The 18,068-nt window shown below is 36.2% G+C and overlaps 1 long non-coding RNA gene across 2 annotated transcripts in view; it reads left to right on the forward strand.

The window, feature by feature from the left end:
* The first annotated feature begins 10,196 nt into the window (after positions 1 to 10,196).
* The window catches only part of LOC125965230 (uncharacterized), a 43,694-nt gene continuing 35,822 nt past the window's right edge, over positions 10,197 to 18,068 (forward strand). The window contains exon 1 of one of the 2 annotated variants that reach the window (XR_007478882.1): positions 10,197 to 10,945. This is a non-coding gene — a long non-coding RNA (uncharacterized LOC125965230). The remainder of the gene's footprint in view (positions 10,946 to 18,068) is intronic. The other variant, XR_007478883.1, reaches the window with a different exon arrangement.

Raw genomic sequence — 18,068 nt, forward strand, 5'->3', positions numbered from 1 at the left:
ACATGATCGTGGTTACTAATAATTACTTTGTTCTCTCTGCATGTCTGTGTCCTAATATTTTCTTTTTATAAGAACACCAGTCATATTGGAATAGAGCCCACCCATCTGACCTCATTTTACGTCAATTACCTATTTAAGGGCCTTATCTCTAAATACAGTCATATTACGAGGTATTGGGGGTTAAGACTTCCACATATTAACTTGAGCAGGACACAATTCAGCTGATAATAGAAGGTAAGAGTAATTTAAGCAAGTAAGTAACTATTTCTTAAAGTGAGTTGCTTAAAGATATGAATTTACTCAAGAAGAACAGGAAGAAATTACATAACACTGTATGTTATACAAAGATATTAAATTAATCATCATAACATCCTGTGAGATGGGCATTAAATTAGACTAAGCAAGATTAAGCAACTTATCCAGTATTGCATAGTTGGTACTTTCCAGAATTTAAACCAGGTTTTTTCCCAGTTACATTCTACATTATATCTTCATTTCATTATTTGAAATGAATTTTGAGTCTTCATTTTGCTTAGTTTCTGAAGTTATATGGGGATAGAATGGAGTTGGATATTTTCAGTGACATTCACACATGGGGAAGGAAATTGAGTCCAGAAGCTTCAGCAATGTTTCCATGGAGAACGCTAACAACAGAACCAGAAACACTGTTATCCTTTTGGTTCAGTCATCTTTCGTAACACACTACAAGAATTAATTTTAAGAAGCCCAATGTTTTCCAAACTTTCACCAATGGGTTCTGTGGGGTCCTCTAATAATATCTAAGAGACTTCTTAGTTTCACATTCCAAGCCACTTAAGACCAGGAGTTCTGATTGTTCTCTGTGAGGAAATCAAGTGACAATCATAGCTCGTAATTTAGGATGGTTTCTTCAGGGCCCAGGCAAAACCTAATACACAGTAATAATCATTGTTAATTGCATCTTTGACAATGATTAATCGGGTATCAAAGAGGTGTATAAATTGGGAGAAATTATGATCAAAGAGAAACATAGGCCACAGATGCTCAATTATTTATGAGTTTAACTTTGGTTAAGCTAATTTTCCTTCTTCTAGACAATTTCCAATTCATCTCTGCAAAGAGACCAGAATAACCACCTTCCAATACAAGATTTATTGTGTTCCTTTAATTAAGAGCCTACAGTGACTTCGATATTCACTCCACGAAGTTTTGCTATGAGAGAAAAGGAGCCATTGTATTTTGTCTTGAATTAGATATGCCACCATACTTGGCTTACCTCATCTTACTGGAAGCACTTTGAGGGCAGACCCTACAGTCTTGTCTTATTACATCCTCTACAGTAATAAAACCAAGGGAATCACACATAGTTACAACTGGAAAAACACTTGTTCTGGGTTGATATTTTTAGACTTTACCACCAAGACTTTATCACCAAGACCTATATTTAGAGTCTCTAAACAGAAGACCTTCTTGCCTTCCGTTTTCATATTGACTAGGAATGTAAAGGGAAGAACTGAGAAGTAGCCATAGTCTGCTAGCAGCCAGCACAGATAAATCATCTGCGGAGGTATTGTTTCTTTCAAAAGATATAAACATAAGAGGAAGTCCTAGAGTTTGTAACAATTGTGCATAATAAAATTCCATGGAAACCTAGAAATCCAGTTGCAGATCAGTAACATATTGGTTAAATAAGCTGTTATGTTCATGCAGTGGACAAGTGTACATACATTAAGAAGAACGAGATACTCTTTTCTCTGAGATTCTCTTTTCACTGAACTCATCAGTGCTGCAAAGACAATGTTACATAATTCTTTTTCTTTAACATTATATCAGGCATCTTCATCTTGTCCTGTATTTATTGCCAGTGTTACTAAAGTTTATCATTTACCTCTTTCTCTTTTAGATATATAATTTCATCTTACTGTAGAAGCATTCATCAATCCCTATTTTACTCTTTCTTTTAAATTAGAAATGAATATTTAATTTTATAAAATATCTTTGGAGGATATTTCAAGTGATTGTATAGTTTTGTTCTCTTTTGACCTTGTTATATGGTAAATTATATTTTGTTATTTTATATTATGCTATTTATTATATATGGTATTATGTTTACTAATTACATTTATTATATTATAATTACATTATAATTAAGGTAGCATTTTGTTTCAGATAGACAAAACAACCAGTGGGATAGGAAACATCTTAAAATTAGATGCAAGAGCATAAGAGATTTGAGATTAAAATAAAATTCACATTTTGGGTCAGTAGCAAAACTTATTCAACAAAAGTGGGAGAATATGGCTATCATTACTAAATTCTAGATACAGCAACTAGTTAAAAGTAAAAAAATAAACTGTAAAAGTATCAGAAACCTGGGCGACTTGAAATAAATTATTCATGAGGAACACCTTTCTAAGATTCAAAGAAAAAAAGGATACATTTAATTATATAAGAATTAAAATTTTCCTCATGGCAGAATGCACTACAAAGGTCAGAAAACAAGCAAAAGAAATTGGGAAATGTATTTAGAAATGGATATGCTTTCTTTACAACTTTTGAGAGAAGCACACGTTTCTTTTTCCTTTAACCTGTTATGTGGGTATTAATCTGTAATATAAGTGCATAGTTCCTTTCCTTTCATCTGTAATGTGAGTGTCAACATGGGGCACTGTTTCCAAGCACAGACTTTGGATGTTCCTGTACTGGTTCCATCACTTACCATCCACAAAAACTTACAAATGTTGCTTTACTTTCCTGGGGGTTAGAGTCTTAGCTAAGAAATGGAAGCAAAATAGAACTTTCCCCCAGGGATGATAGAAGGTTTAAAGGAGTAAATATGTAAGTGACTTAGCACAGTGCCTAGTACAAGAGAGATCAATATAAGTACCTATCCATTTTTTAAAGAGACAGATGAAAGAAATAAAATGTGGTGACTTCAATCTATTGATATATATTCTTGACATTAAACTACCTTTTCATTCATTGGATGACCTAACTTACTCATGCTTTTTCTTACTCTAGTGAACTTGGGTAGCTAATATCGTAGATCAAAATTTTTGCTTTTATACTTACAAGTAAATTTGACGTGTAAATTTCTTTTTCCTTACAGTCCTAATGTATTTTCAGTATTAGGATTATATAGACTTCATAAGATGAATAAAGGAGCATTCTTCCTTTGCTACTCTCTAGAAGTTTTTCTTTATTAATACTGATGTTATCTGTTTAATAGAAGTTTGATAGAATTCCCCACCCAAAAGATCTGGGTGGGTCTGGTATTTTCTTGGTGAAAGATTGTAAACTATTGACTTAATTCCTTTACTGGTGCAAGAACTCCAGCTGCAAATTTCCTCTTGTGTCAGTTTTGGTAAACTCTAGGAGCTAGGAAACTGTCCACTTTACATAAATGTTCAAATTTACTGGCATTTCATATATTCTCTGTTTTTACTCTCTACTATGACATTGTCCTGATTCTTTCTGTGTATTATTTACTTTTGTTTTTGTCTTGGTTAATCAAAGTGTGTTTTTAAAATATTTTCAAAGAATATTTTTTGACTTACTAAATCACCTCAATTTTATACTTTTTTCTGTTTTATTAAGTTCTGCTCATATCTTTATTATCTAATTTTTCTATGTTCTGAGGGTTTATTGTTTTGCTCTTCTGATGTCAATTAAAACACTTGGTTATTAATTTTAAGAAATCTTTTTAGTTATAAATAGTTGAACTTTTTGAAGATTCCAGCTTAGTTGTAAGTATCTAAGGGTCAGCTCCTCCTCATAGTTGCTGGCCTAAGGCTTAGTTCACCCTATAGCAATGTATATATTGACATTTTTTCCCCTCCACTTTCTGTGTTTTGCTACTTCACACTTTTCTTTGGCGAGAAGCCCTCTGAAATATCCTTTAGTTATTTTACAGCCAATAAGTCTTTAAAATATGTGTATTTTTTAAGAGAAATCTACTTATATAATTAGGCAGAAAATCTGATTTGCCATATTTTTAAAAACAGCATAATTTCACTCTTCTCCATGATTAATCTGCTGTTTACACAACCTTTGAGTTTTTAGCTTTATCAATGACATGTACTTTAAAAATGTTTTAAAGATCCTACCCAGTCTTTTAAAACATCCTTGCTCCTTGTTTCAGTTCTAGTTTTATGTATATTTTCTGCCTTGCACCTGATCATTCCAACATTCAATGGATGGCCTTGGGAATCTAATTCTGGTATTGATTGTTTTTGCTGATTCTCTCCCATTGTAGCTGATTTCTTCGTTATTGTGTAAATTTAGATCATGAGCTCATGTTTAGCTAAACTTTATCTGTGGGAACGCTATAGGCCTGGGTTGAAGGTCTACCTCTCCAGAGAGTGTTTAGTTCTGTGTTTGGAATACCACCAATCTGGGAGCATTTTAAGGTAATTTCTTACCTTCTGTTTGCAAGACCACAAATAAATTTGCAACCCAAACACTGTGAACACAGATCTGGGGTTCAGAATTCTCAAGATTTCCTACCTGTTTCCTACCCAGAGCAGAGGCCAAGAGAATTTGGTCTTAGTCTCCCTTTGCCAGCAGATATTTTTTTTTACTGACACACCCTTTCATTAAAGGTGAAGCTAGGGATAGATAGGTTTAGTTCTAACTTCCCATCTAGTAGGGATGGAGTCTTACTTCCTGCCTCCCATGTGGTCATGGCCATTTAAAAACAAGTCTCTATACCAGGTGTGTCATTCAACTACGGCCTGTATTCCAAATCCAGACAGCTGCCTACTTTTTATGGCCTATGAGCTATGAATAATTTTCACATTTTAACTGGTAATATTTTAAATGGTTACCTAAGTACCTAAATAATATCCTCAATTTTGCCTCTTTGGTCCACAAAGCCTAAAATATTTGCTATTTCGCTCCATAAAAACAGGATTGCCAGCTTCTGTTCTAAGCTATCAAGATCTTCAATCCACTCTTAATATAGCTATAACTCTCACACATGTACCACCCTTCCTTCATGGGTCCTGGAAATTTCGACTGCACACTTCAAAAATCAGACTTGCACTTAAAAATAAGTTGTTTACATATAACCTAGCATACCTAACTCTTTTCTTCCAGGAGAGTTTTTCAAGTAATCTTGCCCACCATATTCTTCAGAGCTTCATTAATAATGGCAAAAAAATTAAAACAACTTAACATTCAACAAATGGGAATTGTTCATAACAATTACAGAAGCACATACAGTAGAAAACTATAATCTGTTATTGAAACAGTGAGGCATAACTAGTTTTATTTTTCGAGAACTATGTTTATTTAGGTCTCTTTTGTTTAAATAAGTCTATTTGTGTGTATGTATATAATCATGTATTTATATACACATACATTATTTATATGATATATTTATATAAATATGTGAAATACATATCTATACACATACTTTTTTTTTTTTTTTTTGCTGTACACGGGCCTCTCACTGTTGTGGCCTCTCCCGTTGCGGAGCACAGACTCCAGACGCGCAGGCTCAGTGGCCATGTCTCACGGGCCCAGCCGCTCCGTGGCATGTGGGATCTTCTGGACCGGCGCACGATCCTGTGTCCCCTGCATCGGCAGGCGGACTTTCAACCACCGCGCCACCAGGGAAGCCCTTTGATTTATATTTGTATACATACACAGGAATATAATTATATATATCATATATTTATATACATTGAACTGAAAACTGGTAGTATACATATATATTGTGTATAAATGTGTGTATATGTGCATGTGTAGAAAAACAGGTTGAGAGATATGTAAGCATGATTTAGACAGGGTTCAAGATTTTAAAAGTAGTTATGTGTAGGTAGTGAGATTATGGCCCACTTGATTTAAAATATTGCATATTTTTACATCAATTGTTATGAACAGATTCCTACGTAAATAAAATGATAAATAGTTATACATACTTGTATGTGTAATATATAATTTAAAAATATATACTATTTATATTGTATAATATACTTGTCTTATAATAATACATTATGTATCGTGTTATATAGAATACTTTAAATATAATGTATTATATCAGATAATAATAATTATATATTTATATATTATGATGTAATTGTTTTATAATCAATATTAATGATATATCATATTAGTATTGTGAACATATTAAAAATATAAATACATTGCATTAGTCATATATTTTGTGTACAATATATGCTATGCAAAAATACATGTTAATATAAAACATAATTGTTATACATTAATTTAAACAGTAATATATTACATTTATACACCAATATAATATTTAATATTGGTTATATGTATATTATATTTAATATATACATAGCTAATGCTCTTTAAAGCCAACTGCTACAAGAAGTAGAATGAGACCAGGAGTATGGCCAAAGCAAATTCTAAAACTATTAGATTATTTATATTCATTTATATGTCATTTTCCTGGAATCTGCATCTGGCTATTAGAGAGCACACACAGCAAAATCACGATAAAGTGCCCAGGAGGACATGGGATAAAAAGAAGAGGAAAAGGAAAATAAAAGTTTCCAGTTTGACACTCAAGCTGTCTTCTGCATCCATTTCATCCCAAGACCACCAAGCCAATGTGGAGGCTTTTTCCTCCTTCCCTTTTCTTTTCATGAGACTGATCACAACCAGCACTGCAGAGTCCATTAAATTAAGAAATGCTGTTGTATACATGTGTGAATGAGCTGTGAGTAAAGTGCTGAACTAGAGGACACCTAAAGTAAAACGTCCTCATGAATGTCCATGTGGCTGAGCAGGAAGTTAACCTGTCATAGATGTGCTAAATAAGAATAGTTGGGTTTTATTTTATTACTTTTCCCTGGACTGTGTTGAATGACTGTCATCTACAAGTTCAGGCTACTTTTTGCTGAGGATTAATGCACTGGGAGAGCTGAGAGAAAACTGAACAGTAGAGCTGTCTTTTCCTTGACCAGTTCACCTTACTTTCTCAAACTCAAAGTCTTTCCCTATTTCTTTCTCCTTTTTTATTGTAATAAAATGAACATAACATAAAATTCACCATTTTGATCATTTTACAATTCACTGTACCATTCAGTGGAAATTAGTACTGTCACAGTGCTGTGAAACTGTCACCACTGCCTAGTTGCAAAACATTTTCATAACCCCAAAAGGAAACCTACACCCATTTTAAGCAGTCATTCCCTATTTCCGTCTCATCCAAATCCCTGGCAACCACAAATGTATAATATTTTCCGTGTGTATGGATTTGCCATTGCTGGACATTTCGTATAAATGGAACCATACAATATGTGGCCTTTCGTGTCTGATTTCTTTCACTTAGTTGCATCCATGATGTAGCATGTATCAGTAATCCATTCACTTTTATGGCTGAATTCCCTGATCCTGTTTTCTTCATACTGTTTGAATACAAACTTTAAAATATGTTGAGGGTGCAGCTCTGTTTTAATGGCACATCTATGAGGCCAATTCATTTAAAGAAGGTGAAAATAGAGATATTGTGAAATGATCATCGTTGAGAAGCCTCAGCTAATTTGATAATGAAAAGTTTGGGAAATGTTGCAAAACATTATTTGCTTTATATTAAAAGCCTTTTAAACAAGGATTCAGGAGATTGTCTTTTTCTTGAGGTAACTTAAATGAGGCAGAAGAAAATAACTGCCCTTTAAAACAGATTTTGAAAGGATTCTATTTATTCTTAATAGATGAATGGGAGTACAGGTAGTTCACATCCAATATGGACTCCCTGTCCAAACACTGTTTATCATTCTAGCCACCACTATCGAATAATATTTCTTGAGAGTAATGCAGCTTAATTCCTGCATATTACTTTTTAAAATTCATCTATCAAGTCCATTAATACAGTATAAACAAGAGAAGTTCATGTTTCAGTGCAGTTCAAATATCACGTATAAAGAACCACCAGTAAGAAAAATAATCCTATATCTCTTGCCAGAATGTGGTCAGCTCTGGGGTGCTTTGCTAGCTGAAAGACACTTTTATTGTTAAGAGAATAGAGGTTGTCTAAGAGGGATGAGAGGCAAAAAATTTTAAGTACTTGTTTGTGTTGAAAACAGTGCTAGGCTATCTCATACTCTATATCAGTCAAGGCTCACCATTTTACATATGTGAGAAGCGAAGTTAAAAGTGTTTTAGTAACTTACTAAAAGGCACGCAACCACTAAATTCAAGCAAGACTTCAATCCCAGATGTGTCACACTGAAGTTTGAGCTAATATTGAGATTAATAAAAATAGCACTAAATCAAAAGTTCTGAGGTATATTTTATTTTGTACTCTTTCACTAACCCTCTTTGGAGATAAATCATTTCATTTATATGGGCCTTAGTTTTCACAACTATAATAGTTGGAAGTTTGACTAGGTGACCTCTATGTAGCCTTCCAATTCTAAAATCTTCCATTAATTTGGATTCCTACAATAATTGCCCTTGCAATACATGCATGCTGCCACCAAGTAGCAGTAGAGAGCACTAGTTCCTTTTTTAACCCTAGTGGGGAGTGCATTTTGACATCAGACTTATCTGTGAATAGTACAGCCTGTTAATATAACTATAAAATAACAAAATAATATGGTATTATTCCCTGTAAAGCAGAAGCTTTACATTGTGTCTGTGAATCCTATCAGAATCACTTGTAGATTTTGAAACATAGAGGAAATCCGGAACCCATTGAATGAGGATTTTCAGAGATGGGATTTGGGTATCTGGATTTTGGGGCTCCCATCATTTGTATATTTTATTTTATTTTATTTTATTTTTTGCCTATGTACAACATTTGTCACATCCTCTTGAATCTTTAGCAATTTCTGTTTGTTTTAAAAGTTTCAAGTATTCCATAATCTTCACCCACTTTTCATAAGGTGTTATCTGTTATTTTTATTCACTCTTGTGCTTCTCCTGGTTGAAACTTCTTTTTTTCTTTTATTTTTGGGGGGGCCCTGCCTCATGCCTTGCAGAATCTTAGTTCCCTGACCAGGGATTGAATCCCAGGCCCCCAGCAGTGAAAGCTCCAAGTCCTAACCACTGGGCCACCAGGGAATTCCCAAGACTTCTTTTTTAAATGACTTTTTTTCCCACTCTAATTCATTTCTGGGATCAGTTTCATGTGGGAACATTAAACCAACCTTGCATTACTAGAATAAAGCCACTTTGATTGTGATATATTACTGTTTTACATACCATGGATACAGTTTGTGCTTTTGTTTACAAATTTTGCATACATGTTCAAAAGAGAAACTGGCCTATGATTCTATTCTTGTAATATTCTTTTTAGTTTTGATCTGAGGCTTATGTTGGCCTTATAAAATTTTTGAGCAATATATTATTTTCTGTTTCCTGGAAGGATTTATGTAAGATTACCAATATTTCTTCCCTGAGTATTTGGAAGAATATACTTGGAAAGCCATTTATCCCTGGAAATCATTTTCTGTAAAGGTACTTCATTATACAAACAACTTTTTAAGTAGATATAGATTTTTTAGATATTTCTTTTCTTGGGTTATTCTTGTTAGGTTGCATGTTTTAAGAATTTGTCATTTTGGATGAATTTTCAAATTTATAAATATAAAATTATAATTTTAACAGCTTTATTAGGATGTAATTTACATACCATAATTTAACCCTTTAATGTATACAATTCAGTGGTTCTTAGTGTAACCACTGAAAGACGTGTGTAACCATCACAACAATCCAACTTTAGATTTCTGTCCCCCCACAAAGAAACCCATTACACATTAACAATGTTTTTTGATTCTCTCAACACTCTCAGCTCTAGGCAACCACTAATCTGCTTTCTGTCTCTACAGATTTGCTATTATGGGCATTTCATATAAATGGGACCATGCAATATGTGATCTTTTGAGAGTGGCTGCTTTTCTTTATATAATGCTTTCATGGTTCATCCATGTTGTAACATGGATCAATAGATCATTCCTTTCTATAGCTGAATGCTATTCTATTGTACGGATATTCCACATTTTGTTTATTCATTTGTCAGATTGACATTTGAATTTTTTCCACCTTTTGTTTTCAGAAATATACTTCTATGAACATTCACGTGCAAGCTTTTGTGCAGACATAAGTTTTTATTTCCCTTAGGTATATATTTAGTAGTGGAACTGCTGGGTCATAGGGTAACTCTATGTTTAACACTTGCAGGAACTGTCAAGCTGTTTTGTAAAATGGCCACACATTTTGTAAAATGGCTCAGACTGTACTTTCTATCCAAAGGTATCCAAAGCCACTTTAGATGCAAAATGTTTAAAGTTGCCCTTTGCTGCTGCCAAAATCGTAGCCACTGTGGGCAGTCTGCAAGATGGCATCTTAGGTTTCTGAGGAAGAAATTAGAATACACAAAGGGGGAAATAAGTGTACAATTACATAATGTAGATTTCATATTTAATTTTATGGGAAAAGCAATAATTAGTTGGCTTTTGGTTTTAAATGGAAATAGCCACTCATTGGGAAATAATTAGTCTAATTTCAATTTATTTTACTTTAAATCATTCTGTGATGAAAACAGTTATCAAAAAAGGTCTCCAGAATGGAAGGAGTGCCAAGTCAGAGGTATATAACATGTTTTAATTCTCTCGGAAGAATTTCTCTTTAATGGCTTTTCTTTCCTTCTTAAAAGAAAATTATCAAGGTACTTTCTGCCATCTTAAAACTAAGTTTTTAGTCAAATGAAATGGTTTTCTGTTTTTGAAAATGTTGTGTGATGCTTTAATTTAGTTTCCCAGAAATGCAGATTGAAGACCTTTTATTAACTTAAAATATCTTAATTTCCAATGAAGATCAAACCCTCCTAAATTACCTGTAACTTAAATGGCATATTTATCATTTCTGTCTCAGTACCAGTGGATAACTTCTCCATCGGTGAAGGAACCATACAAAGCTGCTAGACAGAAAAGGAGAACTATAATTTTGGAAAGTGGTTGAAAAGGAAAAGCTACTATTAGAATTGGTAACTCTTTCTTTTTTTTAATGCTACTAGAACTTATACCCCTTATATATCCAGTGTGCTAAAATTAAAACAGCATTAATGGTTATTCCTTAACGGTTAGCTGTCAATATTATTTGTGGTTCTTATGGAACACACCTAGGATGTTCCTGACACATAGTGTTTAATATGTATTAGATATTAATTTTAATATGATAAAGCTCTTGAAGTGACAAAATCCATATCCAGATACAAGGACACCCTTTCATGTGGGGTCCATGCCTTAGGAAAGAGAGGGACGCATGTGATGTGTCTAGTGACAACCCCAAGATAAAATAAAGTAGGCAGAGCCCTTGGCACTTTACAGATATGAATACATTTTATTGTCATCACAATCCTGTGAACAGACAGTGTTTTACAGCAGCGCAGACAGGTTAGAGTCAGGTGCAGCGGGGAAGTGGGATCAGGCAGGAGAAGAACATGGGGAGAGTCGGGGGGGGGTGGGCCGGTTCTGGAGCCTTTACTAAGGAAAGAACAAAAATCACAGATGATAATGACTGCTTTTTCCAAATGCAGGAATCAGTGGAAAAACTAGAAATGATCATGTTCAGAATTGTGATCAGGTATGTCTAAGTATGTAAAAGTCAGTTACTTTCCCATAAGCCAGATATAACACTAAAAAACAAGGAAAGATCCCATTCGCAACAGTCACAAAAATTAGTAAATATCTAGATGTCAGTTCATTGTTCACCTGAAAAAGTTATTGCAAAAGGATAGATGAAACATTTTGAACATATATGTTAACATTAATAAAATGTAATGTTAACATATGATCTATTAACATATAAAGCCACTGACAGAGGGAATGACAGATCGGTGGAAAAGTCCAGAAACTGGTCCCTGTTTACTTGAGAATTGTATTTTAACTTAGACAATTTTAAAGTCTAACTTGACTTTTTGTCTAATTGACTGATTGAAGCATTGATAATTCATTTAAACAGAAATTATATATTTGCATCACAGCATACACAAATTCTAATCAGTCGAAAAGATGTAAATGCAACTAAATGCAAGAAGCAGATATAAAATACAGGAAAGAATTTCTGTGTAAATGTAGGGAGTACAGAAGCCTTCCTAAGTAAGCCATAAAACTCAGAAGCCATAAAGTAAAAGATATTTAATTACATGAAAATTTAAAACTTTTCTACAGTTCAAGACATAAACAAAACAAAATGACAGACACAAAAGTTTGGTAGTGTATTAACATATAAAGGTTACTGTTGATATAGAGAATAACCCACAAATAAATGAAAAAGGATAACCAAATTTTAAAAAGGCAGGGGATGGTTTCTACCTGTATGAGCAAACAACTCAGAAGAAACACAGCTGGCTACTAGACAAATGAAGAGGGGCCAACTTCTTTAGGAAATGCAGATGAAAACCATGGGATTTTCTTCCCCTCTGATGGGCAGAAATTCTTAAGACTGATAACAGCTGGTGTAGACGAGGGAACAAGCACACTTTGCCTATGTTAAGTATAATAAATGTGTTCAATCATGGAGCGAGGTTTGCAGCGTCCATCAAAGTTCAAAACTCTCTTGCTCTTTGACCAAAGACTTTTACTTCTAGGCACCTGCCCTCTGCCAGTACTCTGCCTTGCACAGAAGTGTGCATAAAATCAGGCACCCCCAAGTCCAATGAGGGATACTTACGTAATGGGGAAAATCTAGAGACAACCCGGATATCCTTCAGGAGGGGTCTGATGAAGGAAATTAGGATCCATCCGTGGTATGGAGTAACGTGTGTGGAGAACGGGGAAGGTCTGTGAGCAAACTGGGAAGATGACCTGATACGTCATCAGGTCAAAAGGAAAAAGAGCAGGTGTAGAAAAGGACATTTCTGTTATTCCACTTAGAAACCCACAGTGTTTGTATTTGTAAATACTATATATGTATATACGTACATATGGAAACACGCATATATACACTTATACACATTTGTGTATCTGATCCTGAAAATGCACAAAAGACTGTTAATGGCAACCACCTGTATGGAAGGGAATAGATCTTTATATTTTTACTCTAGTTTTCCTAATCATGTGCAAATTTAGAGTTAATTTTTTATTTAAAAGTTAGGCAGTCAGGAGAGGCCTAGTGACTCTTTTGTGGGCTTCTCTCACCTCAGGATGCACTCGTCGCGCCCTTGTTGTTTCTGGTTTGTCTTTTGGAGCAGACACCACTGAAACGAGCGTCTTGTCATCGCTTGCCAACTGCCTGCGGTTTTCTTGCGCCCTCCTAACCCTCACCACCTTTGTGAGATGCTGTTTCGCGCTGAGGTGGTGCCTTTCCCCTCACACACACCCCTCTTATACCTTGGGAAGTCCCGGGGTTTCTCAGTGGGCATTCTAGAATACTCATCCCAGAGATGCAGTGGGTTTTTCAGCCACATGCATTTGGGGAAAACTCTGTTCCTGTATGAATTATCCTCTTGGGAGTTCACGATTCACCGGAGCTCTTGAGACGCTCTAGGAAGTTGAGTCAAGAAACCCTTGTAGCCCTGTTAATTCAGGATTTCCTAAATTTCTATGACTGACTGTGGCACCGCTTTTCCAGTCACAACCATCTTTATCAGCTTCTGTCATAGACTCCCTGGGGAGCGCTGCTCAGACTCTGTCCTGGAAGCTTTGCAGTCCCAGGATTACCCGCTGCTTCCACACCCTCCCGGCCCCCTGCTAGCGCTCTGTCAGCCTGGCACCTTCTCCCTGCCCCCCAACTCATTCAGGCTACAGGCCCTGCCCTCGCTGTGGGATTTAGTGATAACGCCTGGGAGCAGTGGCCCAGCACAGCCCACGGCAGTGCTCGGTGTGGCTCACAGGGTTTAAAACACGCAATTTGAGCCCTTACTGGAACATGGGAAGATGATTTAAAGCCAGATGTCTTATTTCATAATCCCCGTGTCTCTGAAAGTGGGAGAAACAGACTGGGAGGGCCGTATGTTTCAAGCAAAAGGGAGACTGTTTCTCTGTGGAAGTAAAGAACAGGCCCTCACAGTTAACAGGTAACGTAGGGAGTTTGTGCTGAGTCTGTCATGTTGGGCCTGTTATACTCATTTATATGACCGTTGGGTCCCTATTGGCATTTGCATTTACTGCCCATGCTTGTAACTCCCCAGTGTCCCTGTCTTGGTCACAAGCCCTAATTCTGTTGACCTAGAAAGTTCTTTGTGGGAGCTTTCTAGCAGGGCTCTCCCGCAGTGTCCCCACCCTCCAGCCCCTATGTCCTAGTGCTTCTTTTACAATGCAGAACTCCTTGTTGTGCAGACCTGATTGCTCCTCGTTGCTCCAGGATCCGATCGATCCAGTTCCCAGGAGAGCGTATCTGCAGGGCCCTCTGCGGTCTGCAGTCCTGCCCCCAACCAGGCACCCAGCATCCCAGGTGCTGCCCACAAACACATGGAAGAATTCTCAACATCACTAATCATTAGAGAAATGCAAATCAAAACTACAATGAGGTATCACCTCACACTAGTCAGAATGGCCATCACCAAAAAGTCTACAAACAATAAATGCTGGAGAGGGTGTGGAGAATAGGGAACCCTCTTGTACTGTTGTTGGGAATGTAAATTGATACAACCACTATGGAGAACAGTAAGGAGGTTTCTTAAAAAACCAAAAATAGAACTACCACACGACACAGGTGTTCCACTACTGGGCATATACTCTGAAAAAACCATAATTCAAAAAGAGTCATGTACCACAATGTTCATTGCAGCTCTATTTACAATAGCCAGGACATGGAGGCAACCTAAGTGTCCATCGACAGATGAATGAGTAAAGAAGATGTGGCACATATATACAATCAAATATTACTCAGCCATAAAAAGAAATGAAACTGAGTTATTTGTAGTGAGGTGGATGGACCTAGAGTCTGTCATACAGAGTGAAGTAAGTCAGAAAGAGAAAAACAAATATCGTACGCCAACACATATATATGGAATCTTAAAAAAAAATGGTTATGAAGAACCTAGGGACAGGACAGGAATAATGATGCAGACGTAGAGAATGGACTTGGGGATGGGGGAAGGGGAAGGGGAAGTTGGGACGAAGTGAGAGAGTGGCATGGACATATATACACTACGAAATGTAAAATAGATAGCTAGTGGGAAGCAGCCGCATAGCACAGAGAGATCAGCTCAGGGCTTTCTGAGCACCTAGAGGGGTGGGATAGAGCGGGTGGGAGGGAGATGCAAGAGAGAGGAGATATAGGGATATATGTATATGTATAGCTGATTCACTTTGTTATAAAGCAGAAACTAACACACCATTGTAAAGCAATTATACTCCAATAAAGTTGTTAAAAAAAAGTTTCACACAGATAATTTCATATAATCCCATAATAACCCCTTTTCTTCCCCTACCCCTTATATTGACCCTCCCCTTTCCCTCTCCCCACTTGTAACCACTATTTTTTTCTCTGTATCTGTGAGTCTGCTTCATTTTTGTTATATTCACTAGTTTGTTGACAACAGGCTGGCTTCGACACTCATGGTTTCAGATCACACACCTCTTTGAACATACAGCCTTCACAGTCAGCCACAAGGAACCACCCCAAGTCAGGTAGTTGACCAGAGCCCAGAGTCAGCCTCTCTCATGAAGAAACACCTTGGCTTGAGATGAGAGAAAATTTTTCCTTCTCCTGATCCCAGGCCTGCCAGTTTCCTGCCTTGACATTTCTTTCCACAGCAAGCAGCCCACCATTAAACAACAAATAACTTGTGAGCAGTGGCAGTGCCAGCTTAATGAGTCTGGGCATCCACCCCCAGCCCCTTTCTGCACATTACCACCTACCCCTCCTTTGTTACACACTTACGAACATGTTCTAAGTTATTTGCTCCGTGTCTTTTTGAATCACGTTGCCCCTAGAAGCCTCACTCTAGCTCATTTAGACTAGGGTTTTCTGACTCAGACAAGGGCTCTATGCCATGGTTAGGGTTCTTAGATGTCATGGGATTCAGAGGAGTTCTTCTAGAAATTTGAGCTGAAAACTGAATAATGTCATAAGTCTTTTAGAATGACTAAAAAATCAGCCTGCAAAGCAATTTAAGGCCCAACCATACTTACTGACTAGGCCTCGTAATTTTTTAATTTAAATCTTCGGGGTTCACTGAGCTTCCTGAGTGCTGGGCTTAGGTCAGAAAAATATCTAGAGTACCGTCCTATTTGGCAACCGTATTGCATGGCAAGAAGCCACCCAAGGCTTCTAAAAGGGTGAAGCGTTGGTGATACTCAAAGGCCAAGCAGTCATGTCATGTTGAAAGTTGCTCTCTGGTCAGAAAACTGGAGATGTGGAGCGAGTAAGGATTTCTTTGCTTGTCTTTTCTCTTCTAACATAGTCTCCAGCTGCAAATTATGACACCCTAAAGGAAAACACATGTGGTGATTATTTCGCTGTATATTTACATCAAAGCATCATGTTGTACAACTAAAACTAATCCAATGTTACACGTCATTCATATCTCACAAAAAATAAAACTGGGGAAAAAAGGTTCAAATCTTAAAAATAATTCACACAAATGTGCTAATTGATTATAAATAAAATTTAAAACTCTGTATTAAGGCAGAGGTTTATTTTTTCTTTTACTTGTCTTCAATTTATGGATAATAATAGTTTATTATTATTTATTTTAACAATATTAATTAACAGTATTATTTATATTTAGTAATAGTATGATATTATTACCCCATAATTACCCCTTAATCTCTTCTGCCTGTTATGTTGTGCTGGGCTATTATAGCCTAGCTGGAAATCCTAGAGATAAATTCTAGACAAAGGATTTATCTCTACTAACTTTTGTTATAAGAATTTGGGCAACTCAGCAAGTCACTGAACCTCTCAATTTCATCTGCCATAAGTATCATATTACTTACTTTTCAAGGTTTCCGGGAAGACGGTGATGTTTGCAGCAGTTTGTATAAGACTTGTCATATGGTATCATGTAAAGTAGTTATTATTTTTATCAATAAACACATACAATCCCATGCACATTTTCCTTTCTCTGTCCCTCTTTTCCTTGTGAAGTGATTGCCTGGACTCATGTCTCTGAGTCCATAGTCACTTAAGTTGTCTGATCATAGACAGGTATAACAAATATCTGAGTAACCTTCATAATTTTCCATTCCTTACCTTTTAACTTTATTGCACTGACTCCATCAGTCTGTAGGCTTACCATATCTGTACAACAGTTCCATCACAATTCACTTGAACAGAGCTGGCTCCTTTAGCTAGCTTAGAAATATCAATTGACCACTAGATGTCAGACTTGCTCAGAAACCACATTTATTTCTTCACAACCGGTTCTTCACAAACGGTTCTTAACAACCGTTTCATGAAGGTCACATTTCCATCAGGAATCAATTTTATTTGAGTTTGCAAGTCTATGTTTCTTGCCAGTATAATTTGTTTTCTTCAAAGATAAAACTTAAGCACAGATTCTGCTATCTTTGCACCCCACGTGATGGAGTGGCTGACACACACTTGTCCATGGACCCAAGTTACACTGAGGAATAAAGACAACTGCAAAGCCCTAAATAAATCAAATGGCAATGAAAGACCAGATTCAGAGAGCGGTCTGATGACAGTGACAGTTAGAAGCTACCTCTAAAAGAAAATATCTATTATGATACGAAAGAAAACAGTCAACAAAAAACGTCATCAAAAGACATCAAGCCTTTTGGAATAAAAGGTCTCTTCTTTTTCTTTAATTGCACTGGGATCCTGAACCAGAGCAGTGGGCATGTGAGTTTGCAATCTTGGAGGGGCTGTTTAAAGAACTGGCTCACAGGATAGCCTACATAAGTGCTTAGCGACATTAGTGCTTAGTTCAAAAAGTCATCTAAATGTGGTCTGAACATAACAATAGACATAAGCTATAACAAGACTGATGAGAGAGAAAAAGGAGAGTGAACTATAGAGGAGAGACCTCTGTGGCAAGAATAAATGTACCAAGGCACACAGAACATTATTTTTTATAAATTAAGTTCCTAGGGTCTAAAAGAGTGTATAGCAAGACAAAAAAAATAAATTTGATGTGAAATTTATTCATTTTACTTCATTTTCTTCCCTACATAGGTTTATAATCTGTGAATTAA

The sequence above is a fragment of the Orcinus orca genome, chromosome 1, assembly GCF_937001465.1.
Source record: "Orcinus orca chromosome 1, mOrcOrc1.1, whole genome shotgun sequence".
Classification (NCBI taxonomy): Eukaryota; Metazoa; Chordata; class Mammalia; order Artiodactyla; family Delphinidae; genus Orcinus; species Orcinus orca.